This window comes from Microcaecilia unicolor, chromosome 11 (genome assembly GCF_901765095.1).
Source record: "Microcaecilia unicolor chromosome 11, aMicUni1.1, whole genome shotgun sequence".
NCBI classification, from domain to species: domain Eukaryota; kingdom Metazoa; phylum Chordata; class Amphibia; order Gymnophiona; family Siphonopidae; genus Microcaecilia; species Microcaecilia unicolor.
In genome coordinates, this window is record NC_044041.1 from 173,859,787 (window position 1) to 173,884,705 (window position 24,919).

At 45.4% G+C, this 24,919-nt stretch overlaps 1 protein-coding gene across 2 annotated transcripts in view; it reads left to right on the top strand.

Moving 5' to 3' along the window:
- Positions 1-24,919, top strand: part of AXL (AXL receptor tyrosine kinase) — a 190,453-nt gene that overhangs the window by 69,065 nt on the left and 96,469 nt on the right. The gene's annotated exons all lie outside the window — the stretch shown is intronic.

Below are 24,919 nucleotides of genomic sequence, written 5' to 3' on the forward strand. Positions count from 1 at the left end.
GAGGCAGTACTGAGGTGCCCTTTCTCAGCTGATATAGAAGTTTTGCAGTCTGTTTTAGGTTTCACAGATCTCAGCTCATCCAACCCACAGATTGATGAAAAACATGTTTTAACTTTGCCCTCAGTACCCTTTACATCCGTTTGTGGTTTTGGAAGAAGGCCTTTTCCAAGTCACTGCTTGCACAGCAAAACTCCTCTTCCTTCACTTCCCCTTTTTCCATTTGGCCCTGGAGTGAGAGGTACCAGTACAGGTCTGCGCATTACATGGCAGCATTCAGGAGTCTAACTCGGAGCCCCAAATGAGCTCAGCAGAAGCAGCCTGCTGGGACGGGCTCTGGATGCAGGAGACACACCTCACTGTGGAAAAGGGGAGTAGGATCACAAGTTGTGGGTGTGTGTGTGTATGTGTAGTGATGGTGCATTGCATGGACAGATGATTGTCGTGCATCATTCCCTGGAAACTAGGAGGCCCTTTTACCAAGCTGCAGTAAACATTAATATTTGCTTACCACAGCTTAAAATTGCACTGAGGCATCCTGTGGTACTTTTGACACGTGCATGCAGTACCAGCCTGCTAGAAAATAAAATGTATTTTTTTTCGCTGCAGGGACATGTCTGGGGCTGGAGAGTGTGCTTGCCTTCGCTAATCAGCACAGTTACATTACTGTGTGCTAACTGAGCCCTTACCACCTACAAAACAGGTGCCAGCAAGGGCTTATGGGCTAATTTTTGTTAATGGCTGCACACTGACAACATTAGCACATGGATAATGGAAAATCTGCAGCAAAAAGTAGCCTTAGCACATAAAAGATCCATGTAAGTGCATGCTACGGCCACTTTTTGCTGCAACTTAATACACTGTGGCCTAGCTTCAGGGGGCCACAGGGGCCTGGGCCCCTCTGGTACCCCTGGTTTGGCCGGCAGAGGTTGTGGACCCCCGCCAGCTGAAGCATTTGTCCAGCGCTGGTCTCCGGCACATTGCTTGCCCTGCTGTTCCACTCATGTCGCGGACATGCTTGTTTTAATGAAACCGAGCATCCGTGAAGTGTCGCACATGCTCAGTTTCACGAAAACAAGCACGCACACGACATGAGGGGAACAGCAGGGCAGGAATGCAGTGGAGACCATTGCTGGACAAACGCTTCAGCTGGAGGGGGTTGGGGACCCCCGTCAACCAAGGTATGTGAGGAGGCGGTGGCGAGGGGCTGCAGTGGGGAGGCAGGCCAAAATGTGCCCCCTCACTTTGGGCTACGGACCCCCTTCCATGTCAAGGACTGGCTACGCCACTGTTAATTTATTTGTTGCATTTGTATCCCACATTTTCCCACCTATTTGCAGGCTCAATGTGGCTTACATAGTACCGTCAAAGGCGTTTGCCCAGTCGGTGGATAACAAATACACGCGTGGGATAAACATAAAGGAATCCTGTTCAGAAGGAATGGATCCTAAGGAGCTTAGCCGAGATTGGGTGGCAGAGCCAGCCGGTGGTGGGAGGCGAGGATAGTGCTGGGCAGACTTATACGGTCTGTGCCAGAGCCAGTGGTGGGAGGCGGGGCTGATGGTTGGGAGGCGGGGATAGTGCTGGGCAGACTTATACGGTCTGTGCCCTGAAGAGGACAGGTACAAATTAAAGTAGGGTATACACAAAAAGTAGCACATATGAGTTTGTCTTGTTGGGCAGACTGGATGGACCATGCAGGTCTTTTTCTGCCGTCATTTACTATGTTACTATGTTACTATGTTAATACAAGGACCCCTAATATTTGATAGCTTTGACTTTGAATGCACATGTGTTGAATTAGGGTGGTTTGGAACTTATATTGTAGGATCACATAGGGGGAAAAAGGGCAGGGTAAAGTTCTTAAAGACTGTTGCTTCATACAAAGATTCTATTCTATACGTAGCTTGTATTCCGCCATATCTCCATAGGATTCATCGCGGATCACAACAAGAAGAACATCTCAAACAGATGGAATTACAAAACAAACACATCAGAGAAGAACAGACTAAATTAGGCTAAATCTGCATCTAAAATTTTAAAGTCTTCAGCTGTTTCCTAAATAAAAAAACAAGATGAAATAGTGCTTTCCAAACTTTTACAGTTAAATATTCAAACGAATTACTCAGATAACTTTTAAACTAACTCCCCAAAAGTTGGGAAACAATAAAATATTACAGCACTTTGAGCGAGAATCCCATTCCATAGACAACAAAGTTAAACATTTAGACATACAAACTGGATTTTGACCTATCATTCTGTTGTGCAAACTCAAAAGACTTTTGGTCTTGAGTCTAGAACACTATCTCACAAATTTTTAATATTCAGGATCCATTGTCGTTGAAAAACATTGCTTTTGGTTCACTAGCTCTGGACTCACGCTTATGAAAAGAAGATATCAAATCTTAACTAGCTGTAGCGAAGAAATTGGTTCTCCAAAATTTGGAAAGACAATTCTTTTTTGAGTGTACATTTTGGTTGCATACAATCATGTAAACTCACAAGTTTGAACACTCGTTGGCAGATAAATTGGGTACAATTGTAAATGTTTCTAAAACTTGGTCAAGTTTAGATAATTACTTATCTAAAAACTTGTAATAACGGCACTTCTACTGTCTTACATCTATGCTTTCAACAGTGTTATATCGTTACTATTATTATTAATGTTATATTTTAAAATGTTTCTCAATAAAATATCTTGAATTTAAAGATCACATTCTGTGCTCAGTATCTATGGAGTAGATTTTCAAACACCCTCTGATTGAAGTAAGCTAAGGGGCCCTTTAACTAAGATGCGTAGGCGCCTATGCTCGTACAATGAGCATCAAATTAGAACTACCGCCCGGCTACTGCATGCCCCTGGTGGTAATTCTAATTTCTACACGTGTCTAAAATGCGCGCAACTGGGCGGTAATCGGCAGTGTACGTGGTGCTGACGATTGCCGCCCGGTTAACGTGTGAGGCCTTACCGCTAAGTCAATGGGTGGCGATAAGGTCTCAGGCCCAAAATGGATGCGCGTTGATTTTAATTTTGCCACACGTTCATTTTCGGTGAAAACAAAGGGCCTTTTTTACAGGTGAAAAATGGACTGTGTGCATCCAATATACGCATCTACACCAGCGCAGGCCATTTTTCAGTGCAACTTAGTAAAAGGGTCCTGTGGAGGGGCATAATCAAACGGAAACGCCTATCTACATGGGCGTTTATCTCCGAGAACTGGTCCGTGAAGGGGCGGGCCAAACCGTATTTTCGAAAAAATGGCTGTTTTTGAGCTGGGCGTTTGTTTTTTTTTTTAGCGATAATGGAAACTAAAAATGCCCAGCTCAAAAACGTTCTAATCCGAGCCATTTGGTCGTGGGAGGGGCCAGGATTGGTAGTACACTGGCCCCCCTGATATGCCAGGACACCAACTGGGCACCCTAGGTCAGTGCGGTGGACTTCAGAAAAAGCTCCCACATGCATAGCTCCCTTACCACGGGTGCTGAGCTCCCAACCCCCCTCCCCCAAAACCCACTACCCACAAATGTACAACACTACCATAGCTCTTAGGGGTGAAGGGGGGCACCTACATGTGGGTACAGTGGGTTTTGGAGCAGGGGCGTAGCCACGGGTGGGCCTGGATGGGCCCAGGCCCACCCACTTTCCCTCCAGGCCCGCCCACGTCGCTCGCTCGCTGCCTTTTCTCCGGCGTCCGGCTGGAACGGAAATTCTTGTCTTCCCCGCCGGCGCTGCCTCGGTCCCTGCATTCTTTTCTTTGATCGGTGCCGGCAGCGCTGCCATTCACACAGGCAGCTCCGCCCCCCCCCCTGCCGCGTCCATCTGGCCCTCTCTGATGCACTTCCTGTTTACGTAGGAGGGCCGGATAGACGCGGCAGAGGGGAGCAGAGCTGCCTGTGTGAATGGCAGCGCTGCCGGCGATGATCGAAGGAAAGAATGCAGGGACCGAAGCTAGAAGAAAATCGCTGCTGCCAGCTGACTCAGAAGGGGCCAAGAGAGGAACTGGGCGTTCAGTTGTTTGGTGACTAGTGAGTGGGAAAGCTGGTGATGCTGCATATGGGGGGGGGGGGGTGGAGAGAAGATAAAATTGTTGGGCTGCTTGGGCATGGGAGTGGAGGGGAGGGAAAGAAAAGAGATGCTACAAAGGGGGTGTAGGAGTGAGGGAAATTGTTAGGGAGGGGAGGGAGAGATGCAGGGGGGTGTAGGAGAGGGAGACATGCATGGGAGAGTAGAAGAAAGGGGATCATTATTGGGATATGGGGGGAGAGAGAGGGATAATTGCTGGATGTAGGGTAGGGTGGGGAGGGAAGGAGGGGTGAATGACAAAAGAAAGAGAAATGTTGGACCTGGGAGGGAGGGGAGGAAAAGGTACTGCACAGGGGAGAGAGGGATGAAGGAGAAATGTTACATGGTGGTGGGAGAGATGCTGCAAAGGGGAAACAGATGTTAGACTTGGGATGCAAGGGTGAGAGAGAAGAGGAAAAGAGGGAACAATGTTGAACATGAGGGTGGAGGAGGGGGAAGAAGGAGGGAGATGTAGGATCCAGGGGTAGAAGACAGTGAGGGAGAAATGCTGGAATGCGGGTGGGAGGGAAGAGGGGGAGAAATGCTGGCCCCTGGGGGAAGGGGCAAGAGGAAAGAGAGAAAGGACAGGAAGATGCTAGGAGGGGATAGAGGGTGGAGAGAGGAGAAAGAGGGAGCAGATGCTGGGCTAGAAGGGTTGGAAGGAGGCAGACACTGGGATGGTGGAACCATGTGGAAGGCCAAGGGGGGTGGTAAGGAAATGAACGAGAGGATGATAGTGATTACGGGGAGTAGATTGAAGATGGAAGGCTGGAGAAGGAATGAGATGGGGAATAGGAGAGCTAGTGGGTGAAAGAAGGAGATGGAAATCTGATAGGTATCGGAAAAGTAAAAAGGAAAAGGATTAGAAGATGAAATTTGAGTGGACAGAGAGCAGGAAAGAAAAAAAAAGATAGGAAAGAGCTAAAATGAAACAAACATCAATATGTCAGTGTAGTGAGGGAATGGAATGAGAGTGGAGAAAAGACAAATGAATAGCAGCTGCCTGAAGGAGAATTAACAGAAAGACAGGAAAGTGGAAAAGAGAAACTTGAACCAACATAATGGAAAAATAAAATGACCAGACAACAAAGGTAGAAAAGACATTTTATTTTGAATGTATTAACTGAAATTTGTTAGCTTGAGAAATGTGCATAGCGGGTATCATTTTATTGTGTTCAGTAGAAAAAAGAAATACATTTCTGATTTTATTTCTCCACTGTAACATGCCGAGGTTCCAAGTTCAATTTTTATCTACATATTTTTATTTCTAATTTGTGATCCCTTGTTCTGTATTTGGTGAGAGTCTGGGCCCTAGCATGTCTAACACTAGTCCTGACCCTTGCTGCAGCTGGTGGGGATCCCCAACCTACATCAGCTGAGGACCTCCTCTAAAAGCAGCTAAAACTCCCTTCTACTAAGCTTGGCAGATGGCGGCAACATCCTTGAGCCACCGATAACTAAGCATGCATGGGGTGCCAGCATCGGTGTCTCAATGCATTGTTGCTACTGCTGCCTGCCAAGCTTGGTAAAAGGGATTTCTGGCTGTCTTCGGAGGAAGTTTTCAGCTGACAGAGCTTGGGGATCTTTATGAGCTAAAGTATATTTTGAATTGGGAGGTGCCGGGGAGATGTGGAGAGTGCGGGGAGGAAGGGGGCAGGGGCAGAGAGAAAATTTTGTGCCCACCCACTTTGGGCTCATGCCCACCCAAAATTGGCTGTCTGGCTACGCCACTGTTTTGGAGGCCTCCCATTTACCAGCACAAGTGTTACAGGTGGGGGGGGGGGGGGGGGGGGGGGGAATGAGCCTGGGGCCACCTGGCTGAAGTGCACTGCGGTACCCACTAAAAGTGCTCCAGGGACCTGCATACACGCAGGCCTCTAAGACTTGTTGCTGCTGTATAACATTGGCACACCAGTTGACACCTGAAGACTAATCTATCCAAAAACGTCCTTTATTGGAATAACTGCGTTTACTCACAGTTAACTGCAGATCAGAGGTTGTGCCCCACTGGCAACGAGTCTCCCTGGTACTGAGATTAGCAGTAGGTCAGAGCTGGCAGAATGCTGTACAATGCCCTCTTTCAGCCACATTCAAGGTAAGAACTAAGTTCTCTAACGTGGCTAACACAGGAAAGGGAACTAAAACTGGCTTACAAAAATGGCCACTACCGCATGGACTACAACAGGAAACACAACAGGGCACACTCTGACCTAGTAGGCAGGGGGAAAAGCACCATGGGAGAAGAGCCTACCAACTACCAACATCGTGAGACTGTAACACAAGCTAATGAAATCACGGAGCCCAATACCCTACACCCACCACAATGCAATGCTGATGTGACACTGTACTGCACCTGAGAGCCACATCTGACCCAGGGAAAGGCTGTGAGAGGATCGAACACATTCTGCTGTCATGGAGGTGGGTACGGCATTTGAGGCTGGCATAGAGGCTGGAAAAAAAGTTTGTAAAGTGGGGTTTTTTTGGTGGGAGGGGGTTAGTGACCACTGGGGGAGTCCGGGGAGGTCATCCCCGATTCCCTCCAGTCGTCATCTGGGCAGTTGGGGCACTTTATTGGCACTTGTTCGTGAAAAAAAAGGGTCCAAAAAAGTGACCCAAAATCGCAGTAAAAACGCCTTTTTTTTCGATTATCAGCTAAAAACGCCCATCTCTCCTCGGCCGATAACCACGCCCCAGTTCCGCCTCCACCACGCCTCTGACACGCCCCGTCAACTTTATTCGTTTCAGCGACAGAGTGCAGTTGGAAACGCCCAAAATCGGCTTTCGATTATACCAATTAGGGCGCCTTTGCGAAATAAACGTCTATCTCCCGATTTAGGTCGCACTATAGGCGTTTTTCTCTTTTGAAAATAAGCTGGTTAGTTTACTCTGCTATCTTTGGCTGGATGTACAGCTGCACATATAGAAAGCCAGAATAGTACACTAGAACCAAGACTAATAGCTGCTACATAAGCATTGGCTAACAGCAATACAGACCCTAACATTTCTGTTACATTCATAAAAATAGTGCTTAACACCTTATCCTGATTACTTTTCTTGTTCCCAATTGGGCGGGAAAACCGCCCATCTGGCAACGCTGGTTGGGAGGCGGGGATAGTGCTGGGCAGACTTATACAGTCTGTGCCCTGAAGAGCACAGGTACAAATCAAAGTAGGGTATACACAAAACGCAGCAAATATGAGTTATCTTGTTGGGCAGAGTGGATGGACCATGTAGGTCTTTTTCTGCCGTCATCTACTATGTTACTATGTTGTTGTTTTTTTTTCTTTCTTTTTTTATTAAAGAGTGCCCTCAGCAAAAACCACTTTTTTTAGGCAATACATTTCTTTGAGAAGTGGTATAGCACTTCTTTCATCGGGCTTCTCTTAATTTTCTGTATGTGCTATTGCATATCTCAATAGTGCTCCTATTACCAATAAATGAATAAATAAATCAAAACGTGACTTTTCTCTGAAATGTTTTTTTACAACTTGTCACTTCACTCTACTCAGATCACTATACAGAAAGCCAGCCATTCCACAAAGGGAGCTAGGTGGTTGCCTAGGGCAATGGTTACATTCCAATCCACCTGTTTTCCTGCCTCTCACCTCTGACCAGTGGCGTAGGAAGGGGGGTGGTGGTGGGGCGGTCCGCCCCGGGTGCACGCCGCCGGGGGGGGGTGTCGGCTCCGCTGGTTCCCTGCTCTCTCTGCCCCGGAACAGGTTACTTCCTGTTCCAGGGCAGAGAGAGAGCAGGGAACTAGCGGAGCCGACGCAGCTCCCAGCGACATGCACTCGAGGCAGAGCAGCCCTCCCACCCGTCCCCTTTCCTACGTCAGTGGTAAGAATGCGCTCCAGGGGGTGCGCGCGCCAAGGGGGGAGGTGCCGTACTGCACCCGGGGTGGGGGGTGTGCAGCGGCGACCCGCCCTGGGTGTCAGCCGCACTGCCTCTGACCACTCATTTCTAGAAAAAAAGAGCAGTGGATTTAAATAAGAGGTCTTTCTATACATTTTTATATCATTCAAAGGTGCTATTGGAAATATTCATCATAAATAGAATTATTTCTCAATGTCAGGTAGAGGAACTTATTTTTGTTTGTGAGCAATTTTTGAAACTATACAATTTTGATAGGACTTGCAAAATAAAAGGGAGGTTTTTTTTTTAAGCCAGTGATTGAAAATAAGGGAGCAAAACACATTGTGGCTAAGGTACCCATATTTTCTGAGGGTTAGGAAATCTCAACACCGGTCACGCACTACAGTGGTATGCCGGTATAATTTGCTTTGATTGGAACCACCATCCTCATTGTAGTTTGTAGGTTATAAAATAAACAACTATGCACCCACTTCAGCTACATACATTTGTACCTGGCTCCAAGCAGGTGTAAATGTAAGTGGAGGCATTTTCACCACAACTGACAGGTTCCGTGAGGCTAATTTATAAGGAAAAACACCTTTCTGTCTTAATAAGACAGACTCAAAATAGGTGCCGACTTGAACTCCCAACCTAGGTGACCTGTTATAAAATTATCCTCCACATATCTATGGCAAGAATGATTTGAAAATAGGGACTCATAATACATTAAGGGGCCCTTTTACTAAAGGGCATTAAGCCCTTAACGTACTGTTAGAGTGCAAAAATTGGCTACCGCACAAATGCGTTTGTGTTTTGTGGTATTTTTTCCTGTTTCCTCATGCTAAACCATGTGTTCTTTAAGAATTTTTCTCTGAGGGATGTGGCATGGGTAGAACATGGGTATGAAAGTGTTAACCGGCTAGCGCTTATGATCAGTGCATGTTAATTGGCTAAAGGAGAATTAACACAGGAGCATTTACTAAATAGAGGCACTAAGTGCTCCCACATTAACTTTCAGCAGGTACCACGCGCTAATGGGAACATTAGCACACAATTTGCAAATAACTTAAAAGAAAAAAGACCTTAAAAAGCGCTATGTTAAATCTGGACTTAGAGCACCGTAAAGTCTTATGTTATAGTGCGTTAAACCCAGATTTAACAGTACACTAGTAAAAGGGCCCCTGAACATAAAGAACACAAATTTTACCTGCATTAGAGAAGAACATAAATATATAAATCACATGCTCACATTCAATATAGTGGTGTAATGGAGCAGGGGAACCATGGCTTCAGGTGCCCATGCCATTGAAACAGACCTGGCACTTCCAGCACTGAAGACTAACACAAGACGTATGCAGTGCTCTAAACCCATGCATATGCTCAAGGCTTTACTGCATCTCATCCACTCCATCAGGGTTGCCAGGTGGAAAATATTTTTCCAGCCTAAAGGAGCCCAAAATCCAGCCCAAAACCCGCCCAAACTCAAACCCCGCCCCTGACACCCCCGCCCCCGCGTCATCAACCCCGCCCCCGCCGTCATCGGCCCCGCCTTCCCCGTCACTAACCCCGCCTCCCACGTCACTAACCCCGCCTCCCACGTCACTAACCCCGCCCAAAAACATCACTAACCCCGCCCACCGCGGCCGAAAAAGCCACCTAAAAAAACCGCCCGAAGCACAAAAACCAGCCCAAAAAACCGCAACCCGCCGCGGGCAAAAATTTCCCGCGGCGGGTCGCGGAAAACCGCCCAATTGGGCGGTAAAACCGCCCACCTGGCAACACTGCACTCCATAACAGGAAGTCTGTACAAAGGAGGGGGCAGGATATAGCAAGATCTCAAGCTCGCAAATGGGTTCAGAGGCTGCAGGAGTTACTTGTTTTTGTATTACAGCCTGGGTCATAGCTGAGGAGTAAGCGTAGATGGGGGAAATGCTGAAGGGAGGAGGAAAGAAGGACACGAGGAAGAGAGGGGATATGCTATTTGGGGGGGGGGGGTCAAAGAGAAGGGAAAATTTAGTGAAAGATTGTGGAATAAGAGGTTGGGAAATGGAAAAGAGAAGTGACGTGATGCAATGGAAAAGAGATAGAAAGCTAGTAGGTAGATGTGATAAAAAAGAGGATTGTAAGAAAGAAGGGTGAAATCTGGGTGGAGAGAGAAGCAGAAAATAAATGAAAGAAAGCAGAAATGGATATAGAGGGACAATGAAGACAGAGGAGAGAAGAAAATGGCAAATGGAGATGAAATCATGGGGAAAAGGGTTCAGGGAAGATGACAGAGAGTGGGACCAACAAAATTAGCAGAATAAAATTTCCAAATAGCAAAGGTAGAGTGGATGAGTAGCCTAATAACAGAGCAGCAGACTAAGATCCAGGGGGACCTGATTCAAATCCCACTGAAGCTCCTTCTGACCTTGGGCAAATCACCTAACCTTCCACTGCCTCAGGTACAAACTCTAGATTGTGAGCCCTCCAAGAACAGAAAAATATATCCTTGTATACTGATGGCATTATATATGAGAATTAAATAAATGATTTTGAATTTATTAATTGGAAATGTCAGCTATGGGAAATATGTAGCCTTGATGCCTTTGCATTTTACTCAGTATGAGAGGGAATGTGTTTCCCTTTCTCTGAGTTTACTGCATCCAGAGTCTGGCTTCATAGGGTTTCCAGTTCAGACTTTGGCTGCATATTTCTATTTCTAATGTATGGTCTTTTATTATGTGGTTATTGAGGGGTTTCTCTGTGTTCTGCATATATGTCTGTGGCGTGCTAGCATGCAGTTTTGGTGTAGGAATCTGTCACAGTCTGGCTTATTCTATTTCCTACATTGTTTTGTGAAGGACTCGGTGATTGTTTTGGTTGTCACCACAGCAGTGCATGTCAATACAGTACATGTCACAGTATGTAATAGTTTTATCTCAGAGACTCGGCTTTTTGAATGATCGTGTGCTATTTTAAGATGTCCAGATAGTTATATGCTCCATTTTCATGTAAAATAAATTAGTATTTGGTTGTACTAATGTCCATTGGGGAAGGGGGATGGTGCAAAGCTGAAGGTAGCCTAACACTGTCCATGCTTGGCTAACAGTGGGGCCCTTTTACTGAGCAGCAGTAAGCCCAATGTAGGATTACCGCTCTGTTTTTTGGGACTACTGCTGGCCCAATGCGGTAGTCCCGCCCTGAGTGTGCACCATTTCCGGGGGGAAAAAGAAAACCCCCCCGGAAATGGCTTGTGCAACGATAGCCCGGCAGTAATTGGGCATCGCCATGCGCTGCCCAGTTACCATTGGGTTAGCGCAGAAGCCCTTATCGCCACCTCGGTGGGTGGCGATAAGGGATCTCCGTCGCATGGCCATGAGGTAAGAGTTCTCTATGAGGTAAGAGTTCTTTGACCATATGGCCATGTGTGCCTGGGGTCTTTTTACCCTCTGCAGTAAAAAGGGCCCTGGCTTGCGGGAAAAACGGCCCCCGCCGCCAGCGCAGGGCCCTTTTTCCCGCAGCTTGGTAAAAGGATCCCAGTGTGACTAAACATCTGGCCAATCAAGTTTTAATAGGTGAGATTTAGTAAAGGTAGAACTTGGCTCTTAATGCTGATTTTTACGGTTAAGTTCCCTCCCACTTGCTGGAAATTAAAGTTTAGCGGGATCAACCAGCCCCATAACTTCTTACCTCTTATCCAAAGACCAAATTTGGTTGGAGGTTGATAGTACCCTGCATTCCCCCCACCCCCATTGCCCAAAGACAGAAATTGGCAGTAGTTCTCTCCTCCTGATACTTCTGGTGCATTTTTATGGCAGTTTGTTCTCAGAGCGGATTGTCTATTAACTGATCATTACATTTTATTTATTTATTTGTTGCATTTGTATCCCACATTTTCCCACCTATTTGCAGGCTCAATGTGGCTTACATAGTACCGTCAAAGGCGTTTGCCCAGTCGGTGGATAACAAATACACGCGTGGGATAAACATAAAGGAATCCTGTTCAGAAGGAATGGATCCTAAGGAGCTTAGCCGAGATTGGGTGGAAGAGCCAGCCGGTGGTGGGAGGCGAGGATAGTGCTGAGCAGACTTATACGGTCTGTGCCAGAGCCAGTGGTGGGAGGCGGGGCTGATGGTTGGGAGGTGGGGATAGTGCTGGGCAGACTTATACGGTCTGTGCCCTGAAGAGGACAGGTACAAATCAAAGTAGGGTATACACAAAAAGTAGCACATATGAGTTTGTCTTGTTGGGCAGACTGGATGGACCATGCAGGTCTTTTTCTGCCGTCATTTACTATGTTACTATGTATAGTGATCGCATGAGGTATAAATGGAGGGTCGGAATGGATGAAGATTGCGTGTTGTCCTGTTCGATCATAGTCATGCTGTGTTGGTAGGTGAAGAGGGTTAAGTGGGGTCATTGGGGTAGGCCTTTTTGAAGAGGTTGGTTTTTAGTGATTTCCTGAAGTTCAAGTGATCATGGATTGTTTTCACAGCTTTTGGGAGCCCATTCCATAGTTGTGCGCTTATGTAGGAGAAGCCGGATGCGTAAGTTGTTTTGTATTTCAGTCCTTTGCAATTTGGGTAGTGTAGGTTTAGGTAGGATCTTGATGATCTGACTTTGTTTCTTATTGGTAAGTCTATGAGGTCTGTCATGTATTTTGAGTAACAGCTCATGTTATTAGTGCTGATCTGTTGAGTTGACCCCTGAGGCAGACGTTGTTTTACACCAAAACACAGCCTGTGTGGGGACATAAATAACGCACACTTGGTACCATTCTTGAGAGACCTTTGTTCTTCTTTTATGTATCGTCTGTACTGTGTACTTTGACCCTCTCTGTTGTATGCTGCTTCTTCCTACATAACATCCCACTCAAGTACAGCTCTTTCCCTGATCTTCCCCACCATCATGAACCCCCATTCACCTAAAATAAGGACTGCAGCCACTATAAAACTACGTTCTCCCAACTCTGTGATTGTAGTCCTTTCTGAGGTTGCTGGGAGTGGAGAAGTTGGGAAAGAGTATGTGGTTGGGGAGATTATAGAGGGAGGGGGATCAGGAGGGATTATGCAGTGGGATCTCTTTTTATGAAGGGAAAATGGACATTGAGAGAGGTTTTGCTGGCTTCTGTGCTAATTTTTATCTTAGAGTGGGAGCAACTTCTGTCTTGGTGCAGGAAGGGAAGTTCTGGCCAGCTAGGTTTGGGCATGATATGGGAGCTTTTAGATTTAGTTAGCCAAGTTAGGCATCTTGAGCTGAAAGTCAGTGCCAGCCACCAAACTTTCTCTACCTGACCATATCCTGCCCCTTGGGCCCACCCAGAATTGGGCAGCTAATGTTAGCCAACTAGTGAAATTTAGGTGGATAAGTTTGCCAACTTAGTCTGGACTTTGATCTAGTCATCTAATTCCTTAGCCAGCTAGACCCTTTTAAAATACTGGCTCCTATATTTGTACAGGTGAGAACCTAGGGAATATTGCGATTGGTTAGTCTTGCAATCCTTTATACTTGGATGAATTGTATCCTCTGTTGATATGTTTAATTCAGTCTCAGCACCCAATGCACCAGAAGTACAACCTTCTTTCCTGTTATTTCCTCTTTCCTATCCAACTAATGGCATTCCTTTCCTTTTTCTGAATTAAATTGTTAACCACTCTATGTCCTCAGGAAGGGAAGTATATCAAGTTGAAGGATCCTGTTACCAAGCTGTGGTAAAAAGGGCCATGCGGTAGCAGCGGGGGCTGTTTTTGCCATGCGCCAGGGCCCTTTTTATCGCAGCAGGTAAAAAACCCCTAAAAAAAGACATGGCCATACGATAAGATTATTCTTACCACGTGGCCATGTGGGAGGAGGCACTTACTGCCACCCATTGAGGTGGCGGTAAGGGGTCCTGCAGTAACCTGGTGATAACTGGGCAGTACCCGGCACTGCCCGATTACCACCAGGTTAGCGCCACGCTACAAATTACAGAATTATTTTCCATAGCACCAGAAATTGCAACGCGCTTGAGGTGAAACAACCGCCGGCGGCCATGTTGGGCCAGCGGTAGTTCCAGGTTACCACGCTGCAACCCTTTAGTAAAAGGGCCCTTGGAGGAGTAGCCTAGTGGTTAGTGCAGCAGACCTTGATCCTGGGGAACTGGGCTCAATTCCCACTGCAGCTCCTTGTGACTCTGGGCAAGTCACCCAACCCTCCATTGGCCCAGGTACAAAATAAGTATCTGAATATATGTAAACCACTTTGAATGTAGTTGCAAAATACCACAGAAAGGCAGTATGTCAAGTCCCATTTCCCTTTCCCTTTAATAAACCATATCCATATAACAGTATAGCTATGAGCTTTGGGACCCATGAAGCTACAGCTTAAGGGTCAGCAAGTGTAACAGCCATCAGGCTGTAGTACTGGGGTGGACTCTTCAAATTAGTATTATAGGGTCTGTACAAAGGACCATAGTACTTTAAGAGTTATAAATAGATGTTGTTCCTTATATTACAGAACAGGGGTTCTTGACTCAGTCCTCGGGATGCACCTAGCCAGCCATGTTTTCAGGACATCCACAATACATATGTATGAGATAAATTTGCATGCACTGCCTCCATTATATGCAAATAGATTTCATATCTATTCATTGTGGGTATTCTGAAAACCTGACTAGCTGGGTGTGTCCTGAGCATTGGGTTGAGAATCCCTGCTATAGAAAAATATTTGCATCTCGATATGAAGCTATACTGAAATGTAAATATTTTTGTCTACTGCACAGCAGCCAGAACTGAGACCTACTCTTCTGTAACTTATGAATGAGGCTGACTAGAAGAAAGCAGGAAGTGCAGGATTTTTGCCAACCAGAAAGCAGTGTTCATTATTTCCGAGAGACACTATTTCACTCTTCTGTCCCTTTCATCTTCTACTGTATGTTAGAGGATGGTCAGAATCCCTGCCCCCTCCTTCATCTGCAGCTGCCCCCAGATGTTGGCCAAGGAATACACAGAAATGTGAAATACATCTGATTTCTCTTTCCGATGGAATATCTTTTCTTCCCTTTTGGGGAGGGGCAGCTCAGCATGGGAATGTATTTGTAGAGTATTTCTAAATATAGGAAGGAGCTGACCCAGCATCACCGCTCACTCACAATGGAAAAAAATCCTTGCTGCCAAGTTGAATGCTGGTCCACTATGTACTTCCAAGACTTGCAGGCCTCATGGCTAGAGCAGCACAGTTGAGTTCAGCAGGCGGCCTGAAGATCCATATTTACCTCTCACTACCTGGACTGTGTGGTGCCAAAAAACTATCATGTAACCTTATTGCATGCCTGCATCAGCTCTTTGGGGAAGGTACATTGTGTGAGCACACAACCCATCTTCGTACCGTGCTGTGATCACCAATGACCAGTGCATTTTTTTTCTAGTGAAAAAGGTGCCAGTACTCAAATGCCAGGCTACCCCTCAGGGGTGGGGTGATCAATGAGGAACCTACCCCACAATAGCCAGGCCCCCTGCAACCAGTCACAGAATCTATGACAAGGCAGAATTGGTGTGTAGAGCCTGAGCTCTTTCATTAAAACTTGGGGATCATAAGTCAATGTTAGCAGACAATGGAAAGGTGCCGGTACTCAGTACCCCCTCAAAAAAAAGCCCTGCCAATGACTCTGTATGAACTCCAATTGATCTTATTTTTGTAGGCAATATTGGCTGGCCCTGTAGTGTTCAGCTGCTGTGGTGAACCTGACTTGTACGCTTCCACATCTGCAAATCTGCAGCAGCCAGAGAAACATGAACAGACTATGGGAAAGGCGGTCAGACTTAAGGAATATTATTCTAACCACATCTGTTTTGTTTTTTAATTGGAAAATAGGAGATGCAGGGCTGAGAAAAAAAGAAGTCCACTTGCTTTTGATGATGTGGAGAAACTAACCACAGTCCCAGCTGTATGTTCACTGTGCAGCTAGGCCACATCTGGATGGTCATAGGAGGGAGCACCAGATGTGAGATTGTTTTGGGGAAGGCGGAAGCATGCTTTGCCCTCTCCAAACCACCAGCTGTGTGTCTGGCTTTCCATAGTGAACAAGTGCTGTTAGGAATCAAGGGACTCCACCCGAAACCAGGGCTGTTGTGCAGCCCGAGGTCACCAGGGACAAGCCACTCCACCATGGGTTTTACCCTTTAGTCTATGACAATCTTAGTGCTCTGAGTTACAGGCAACTCCAGTCTTGGGTGTTCATTTTACCGGGGATTTCATTGTGGGATATGTAGTCCTGGTTATCCTAATCAAAAGCCAGAGTGGGAACTGAAATCTTACATATGGGCCAGGGGTGTGCTGGTAAATTTTTAACAACAGGCTCTTTCTCCGGACGTAGCCAGCTCTGCAGTTGGAAGGGCCAGGGATGGCCGGGTGGAGGGGGGGGGGGACCAACACTTGCCTCTCTCTCCTCCCCCCCTTCGTGTGGGCACGCTAGGCATACCTTTGCTGGCAACCAATAAATGGACTGCCACCACTCCCAACGTCTTGCTCTGAGCAGCATGCTGAAACTTCTCACACATGCTGGAGAAGTCCCAGCCTGCTGCTCAGAGCTGGAAACAAGGAGCTGGGAGCAGCAGCAATCTATTTACTTGGCTGGCAGGGCTCAGCATCCCCACCAGCAAAGTAAAAGAGAATTCAGCAGGGGGCCCAAGCCCACATTTTGGGAGCCAGTTGTTAAAGTAGCCATGGAGGGCCCTACTTTAACAACCGGCTCCCAAAATTCTTAAAAACTTAACAACCGGCTCTTGCAAGCCTGTGAGAGCCTGCTCCAGCACACCACTGATATGGGCATAGCAACTGGTTCCTGGGGTGGGTGGGAGAGCTTCCCTGAGGAGGGGTTTTAGCTATTCTTTTTCAAAGCCACCCAGGAGCTTTTCACTGCCTGCAGGGTCTCAGCTCCTGCCTTAGAGATTCTTGATTTTTGCTTTTCCAAGACATGAGTACCAAAGAGTTAATCTGCAGGGACTGGCAGAAATGATTCCGCAGTGAGAAACGAATGTCAGATTTCTGTTTCTAGCATATAAAAAGAAAATGGAGCTTTATATTTGAGTTTCTTTCTCTCGCTTCCTTCTTTTTTTCTTTTCCTTTCACTCTCTCACACTCCCACTGTCCTCTGTCCTTGAATTCAGACATGACCTAGAACAGTGGATTAGTCTAAACAGCTGTGTTGCTGCCAGGAGCCCCCCCCCCCCCCCCTTTCCCCAATGGATGCCAGGAGAGTTGCCTCTTAAACAATCCCAGCTTATTATTCAATAGGAAAAATAGACACAAGAGCTATATTTAACCAGAAAACAGGAAAATATTGAAAGGGTTTACTTAAACCTGAATTCAAGCAACATGAAGTAAGAAATACCAGATCTCTGGTCCGAATGACTGGGGATGAGGAATCAACCAAACATATTATTTTTACACTTTTTTTTCTGTTCTTTCTGAGGTTTGGGAAGCCTTTATGGGTTGAAATACTTCCCCGTTCTTGGGCTTCTCTGCAGACTGTGTGACACCTGTTACTGAGCCAATGTATAAGAATTATCCACAGCCAAAAGTATTGTAAATAGGGCTTCTGGGGTTCAAGATTCCAATTATATATGGATCAAAAGTTGTTTTCTTTACACTTCATACTCCCCAAATATACAAATCATTTTGACTCCCCTGTCTGCAGATGACGCTGGACACAAACTTTGGAGACCACAGTTTTCTCCTATTTCATGGTGATAGACATGAAGTTTTGAGCCTACATTTGTTGATGTATTGTTATACTGATCTGTTCTAAGGTCATGAAATATCTAGTTACCTCCTGGGCTGGTACTTGCTTGCCAGGACTTTCTCTATTATCCATTGGGGCAATTCTATAAGCTGATGCCTAGAGGTACGTATAGCTGCGTCAAAGATGTGTCATGCTCAAGGTAGGTGAGCTCTTAGGCTGAAGTTGAGTTTGCGCTATCCACCAGGCCTGAAGGCTAAGCAGGTCCCAACTTGCAGCAGGTGAGTCGCCTGGCAGAGGCAAGGCAGGAGAATGGTTCAAGAAGGGCCCTGTGGCTGGCTGGACTGTTTGAAGCCAGGAGTAGATCAGCAAGACCCCGGCATGAGATAACTGGATATCCTAAATATGACTGGAACCATGCCAAGGGCTGAGGAACCAGGCAGAAGATACAGGAACAAAGCTGGATATACTGGTACAAGGCTGAGGACACTGAAACAATGCTGACGATACAGGAACAAGGCTGAGGACTCTGGAACAAGGTTCAGGGCACTGAAACAACACTGAAGACTCTGGAACAAGGCTGAGGGTACTGGAACAACACTGAAGACTCCGAGCCAAGGCTGAGGCAACCCTCCAAGACAGGACTAGGAGACCTGTTGCTAAGGCACTGGTAAGAAAGCAGAGTCCTCCTAAAAAGCTGTTGTGCTGGAAGTGATGTTCTCTCTTAGCAGCCCGGCACTGGTGCTGCTGGCCCTTTAAATGTATTTCCTCAGTGTATACGCGTTCACCTAGCAGCAGGAACGCTGACCAGCCCAGGGTGAGACTTCCAGCATGCCGGACATCATGGTGTGGATGTCCTATGGCACCAATGAGGCAGGATGAGACCCCCAGGGGAGCCATGGGCCAACCTTGATGACCCCTCCCGAGCCCAGAAGGTGAGTCGGAGTGCGGGGCATGGCCATGGCTGTGACAAGGTGCCATTGACTGGCAGGTGTTTATGTGCTCTACCTCCTGGGCTGGTATTTGCTTGCTAGGACTTTCTCCATTTTCCATCGGGGCAATTCTACAAACTGGCCCCTAGAGGTATGCGCCACATAAATACGTCAAAAATACCACTGATTGACAGGTGTGCTTGCCCCGGGAGAGGTAGCATGGAATGTTCTACTATTTCAGTTTCGACCAGGTTCTTCTGACCTGGATTGGTCACTGTTGGAAGCAGATACTGGGCTAGATGGACCATTGGTCTGATCCAGTATGGCTATTCTTATGTTATTATGCTCTAGGCATTGTTCTATAAGGTAGCACCTAACTGCAAGAGGGGCATACACATGGACAGAGCATTGGTGGGCCATGAGCATGTCTTCCAGATATGTGCATTGTTAATATATTACTATAATTTACAAGGCTCACTTGGTGCATTTAGATATACCAGCATATACCTGCCATTGGCATAACATGGGTGTGCCAATGTCAACCTTATGCTAATATTATAGAATTCCCCATGTGGAGGAGTGGCCTAGTGGTTAGGGTGGTGGACTTTGGTCCTGAGGAACTGAGTTCAATTCCCACTTCAGGCACAGGCAGCTCCTTGTGACTCTGCGCAAGTCACTTAACCCTCTATTGCCCCATGTAAGCCGCATTGAGCCTGCCATGAGTGGGAAAGCGCAGGGTACAAATGTAACAAAAATAAATATGCCATTGGAACAGTGGTTCTCAACACAGTCCATGGGACACATCCAGCTGGTCAGGTTTTCAGGATACTCACAATGAATATGTATGACGTGCATTTGAATTTATATCATGCATATTTATTACGTATATCCTGAAAACTGGGTTGAGAATCCTTGTGTAGGGATATTTCCTTTATGGAGCAGCACCTATGTAAATCAGGGGTGGGCAACCTTTGTTCACAGGGCTGTAAGAATGTCAGTACTATCACTGGCGGGCATCAACATTACATAATGTCAGAACTGGAAATGCACAGAGCTCCATAGACTGTGATAAATAAGTAAAAATTTAAACTAAAAATGATGGAAACAAACTGCTAGAGTTGCCATTCTAAAAATAATTGCATACTCCAGTATTTAAAATCGCCAAAACTCACGAGCTGCATAAAATTTAATGGCAGTCTGCATTCGATCCACGGGCTAAAGGTTGCCCACCCTGGTGTAAATGGAGTCCCAAATCCTCAAGCATAGGCAAAGGAAGTGAGATGGTGCAGAGGGTTTGTTCCCTGCTTAAGAGTCCTAAAGCTGGGAAAAGAAGGAAAATGTTGACTTGCTGAGGTATAAGTGGCCCATCCTGTCAGTTTGGAGGAATTGGAGTCTTCAGTGCAGAACTATAATTTCTATAAATTATATGCCTGCAGGGCTCTGGGAGAGGCTGTGCACACTCTAGAGAAAGCTTATTAATTTCATAATTAGGTTCATCTTTCTTGCATCCTCACTTCCCTGACATTAAGAACTTAAGAGCATAAGTGTTGCCATACTGGACAGACCAAAGGTCCATCAAACCCAGTATCCTGTTTCCAACAGTAGCCAATCCAGGTCACAAGTACCTGGCAAGATTCCAAAATAGTAAAATAGATTTTATGCTGCTTATCCTAGAAATAATACAAAAAGCAAACGAAAAATGGCTCAGCTTTGTCTGTATATATTTGTAAAAATACACAACTCGAACCAGACAAAACAAATTTACTGCAACAAAAATATGTTGACTAATGAAGGTGTCTCATATCGTCACAGAAGCCTGTTTATGCCAACTTACTTTTCGGCTCACAAGCCTGTGAAAGTTTGTAATCATAGACCACCTCCAGCCAACCAGTAGTGCCCAATGTCCATCTTCTATAGAGGCCTAAGTGTCAAAGTGTCTATGTATTTATTCATTAAAACATTGGTGCTTAGGCCCAAAAATCAATGAGTGCACTACTGTTCAAAAATTAAACACTATTGCAATAAATTGACGAATAATGCAAAAAATTAACTTAGCTTGATAGCTCTGAACAGTGTAAGCCGTCTTCTTGGGCTGGAGCTTATCATATTTCAAGGGTTCAATATATCAACGTACTGACCACTCCGGTATCGCTGTAAGCCCGACAGGACCCTGTTTCGCGGTCAACTGCTTTTTCAAGGGCATAAACTTTTCAACAGCCTCTGATGCCGGTAAACAACCCTAGAAATAAGCAGTGGATTTCCCAAGTCCATCTTAATAATGGCTGGTGTCAGCTAAACGCGCTGTGATTGGCTGAGAGAGACCTGGAGGGGCATACTCGAAAGGGACATCCAAATAATTTTGATTTGGACATCCTCTGCATGTCCCGATCCCCGATTCTCAGCGGTGGTCATTTCGGGCACGTAAGAAAAACACGTCCAAGAGAAGGACGCCCATCACAAGATGTGAAGGGAAAAACGTCCAAGTGCTCGTCAGGGACGTCCTTTTTTTTTTTTAGTGAAGGATGTCCAAGTGTTAGACACTTGAAAGGACGTCCCTGACGAGCACTTTTTGGACGTTTTTTTTTTTCTTCCGATTTTTGCGATGGGCGTCCTCCTCTGCATGGGTCCCGCGCAGCCCCAACAAGAGGTGCAGACCTCCTGTTAGGTTTTCCACGGTGCATGGGGTCGGAAAACGGCTGTGCATCTGCCTTGCATGCGCATTATAATACTAATTAGCTCATTATAATAACCTGTAGATCATTTGCATTCTGTTTTTGTTAGCTGCTACCGTGACAGGAAAATGACTCGGCGAACCCTTTTGTGCATGTCTTGTTTTACTATTTGCTCGCCAGACTGGCTAGAACTGGTTTAAAAACCAGGTTGCTGGCTGGTTTAGTGCAGTGGCGTTCCTAGGGGGGGGGCGGTGGGGGCGGTCCGTCCCGGGTGCACGCCGCTGGGGGGGTGCCGCGCGCGCCTGTCTGTCGTTCGTTCCATGCTCCCTTTGCCCCGGAACAGGTCCTGTTCCGGGGCAGAGGGAGCATGGAACGAACGACAGAGAGGCGTGCGCGGCACCCTCCGCAGCGGCATACACCCAGGCGGGGGGTTCTTTCGCGGGGGGGTGTCCTTTCGCCGGGGGGGGGGGTCATGCTGCATCCGGGGGGGCGGGGCGCATCGGCGATCCGCCCCGGGTGTCAGCCCCCCTAGGAACGCCACTGGTTTAGTGTATCTGGCCCTCAGTATTTTATAGACCTCTATTGTATCTCCCCATTCATGCTCTCTGCAGGTGGTTCATCTCCTGCTCCCTTGGACCAAGGAAGTCCTGTCTGTGCCAGGCACATTTTCTTCAGGGCCATTGCTAAGAAAGTGCTTTTTCTGTGGAATGTCTGCTCTCTTCCTTATCGTGTTTGGGCTTCAGAGACAGTCTGGTTTAGTTGGCTCTTGCTGAGATTAGCTGAGCTGGGGGGGAGTAGGAGATCATTGCATGTGCTTTGTGCAAGGGGGGGTGAGGGGAGGGAGATATGATTCCGGCCATGGCTGGTAGGGTGTTTGGGGTTTTTTGTATTATTCAGTAGTGTTAGATAGATCACAGACAGGCTCATTTTCAAAGCACTTAGACTTTTACATAACATACAAATAGACAACGTTAAGCAAATACAGTAGTGATGATACAGGGATAAAATAGAAGTATATTGAATTCATATTTCAAAAGAGGAAGCAGTAAAAAAAGAGTTTGAAACTTTAAGTACCCAAGAATCTTACCTAACACTGCTGCCTTTTAATTAAAAGTGTTGCTGGGAAAGAGAAAGAGAGGCCCGCAGGCATCTCAGTGACATCACCAAGGTACGATGGATAATCCAGAACGTTGGATAAGCGAGACTCTACTGCAGTGGAACAATCTTCCTTTACCCATACGCCATGCCCCCTCCTTTCCCATCTTCAAATCTCTGCTTAAAACTCACCTCTTCAATGCTGCCTTCGGCGCCTAACCGCTTGAGAAATATAGAATGCCCCAATCTATCCACCCTATCAGATTAACTGTTCACTCGTCCTCTAGATTGTACACTTGTCTTTAGATTGTTCTCTTGTCTTTTAGATTGTAAGCTCTTTGAGCAGGGACTGTCCTTCTATGTTTAAATTGTACAGCGCTGCGTAACCCTAGTAGCGCTTTAGAAATGTTAGTAGTTAGTTAGTTAGTGGTTCCCAAACCTGGTCCTGGAGGCACCCCAGCCAGTCAGGTTTTCAGGATATCCACAATGAATATTCATGAGAGAGATTTGCATGCACTACCTCCACTGCATGCAAATCTGTCACGAATATTCATTGTGGATAGCCTGAAAACCTGACTGGCTGGGGTGCCTCCAGGACCAGATATGGGAACCACTGCTCTACTGTAAAGGTATCCAAACAACTTTGGATATCCAGTGGCACACATACCCAGATAACTTCCATTGAATATCAAGATGAAGGTGACTAGATAAAACTATGTAAGGCAGTATTTCCCAAGTCCAGGCCTGCAGTACACCTTGCCAGTCTGGTTTTCAGGATATCCACAATGAATATGCATGAAAGGGATTTGCATACAATAGAGGCAGTGTATGCAAATCAGTCTCATGCATATTCATTGTGAATATCCTGAAAACCTAACCGGCAAGGGGTTACAAAAGGGCCACCTTCTGGAAAGCACTGTTCTATAAGAACATGTATGAGAATAAGTATTAGATCAATAACCATAAACAAAATAAGAAAAATCAAAAACTTAAAAACTGTACTGTTTAAAACAACAATCCAAAACAAACTAAAATACAGAAAAACTATACAGCTGTACCCCTCCTAATCAACCAAAAGATCCCCATAGACTTTCTCAAACAAAACATGTTTTAAGTCCTTTCTTAAATTTCATATGCAACTCGTTTGTGGAAAGTGTGCTGAGATGAAAGTTTTTTTTACTACTACTACTACTATAAATCACTTTTATAGCGCTACCAGTGGCCAACAGCCAACAAACGGAAGACAGATAAATATAATCGAATACATCAAGAAAAAACAAAATTACATTTCAGATTCATAATACTACATATTTGAATTTTTGTACTGGGTTTGCTTATTACATAATCCAGTGCTAAGCCCATATTAAATATGAGAGTAAAAATAGTGCTAAAAATGCCTATATGCATGCAGAGACTTTATTTGAGAAATTTAAGAAAGGACTTAAAACATTGTTGTTTGAAAGACCTTATGGGGACATTTTCGTTGATTAGGTGGGGTACAGCCATGTAGTTTTTCTGTGTTTTATTTTGTTTGGATTGTTTTATATGGTAGTGTTTTTATGTTTTTTTTAATTTGTTTTATTGTATTTATTGTTGTTGAATTTTATTTGATTTGATGTTATCATTTGTAATTAGTTATTGCTGTAGATTTTCCCCCTCATTCTCTAACAGGTTGCCTAGAATTAAACACTATTTGCATGCTTAAGTTTATAAAATACTGCCATTCACGCTGACAAGTGGCAGTAGTGCACCTAAGCGCTATTCTGTAATTGCACACTAAAATAGCTTTGTATGTAATTTTGAGGGGGTGTTTATGTGGAGCTGGCATGAGGGCATAGGCGGAGCTGATATTTACAAGCTTAGTTTACAGAATAGTCATTTATTTATTTGGATCTTGCTCACACCTTTTTCAGTAGTAGCTCTAGGTGAGTTACGTTCAGGTACACTGGGTATTTCTCTTTCATTTTTTAAAGACCACATTGTTCCATTTTCTTACAACTACAGTCGTTGACCATTTGATGATGTTGTATCTATTTAAAGATTCCTGATGCAGGCTACCAGCCGAAACACGGTACTGTGTCGAGTCTTCACCAATAAATTGTCCACAATCTACTGAAGTTTTCTCGTTTGTCTCTGGGTTAGCTTGGTCTGTTTCCCACTTCTTTGTGTTTGCAAAGAATTTCCTTCTTTATGTTTTTATAATCTTCTGTCTTCTGGTTTTTGTCTGTTGTTATCCTCTTCTGAATTGTGCCGCTTTTCAGTGGTTTCTTTGGTAGGGTATTTATGGAGATTTTGATTTTAATACTATATAATTTTACTGTTAGCTGTTTATAATTTTATTTATTTGTTGTAGGTTTTTAATACGATTATTGATGAGTGACTTTAAATTTATTGTAAAAACCACTCTGATATTTGAAACGCATTTAATACACTAAACCAACTATTAGATTGGGTTCCTGGTATCTCAGGAAGGAAGGAGCATATTAGAGAGAGAAATATTGATATTCACTAAGAAGGAAAAACAGAGCAGTGTATCAAAATAGTGTCAATAATAATAATAATAAACTTGTCTGTCTCTGTTATGTCTAGTGCCTCATATTAATCCTG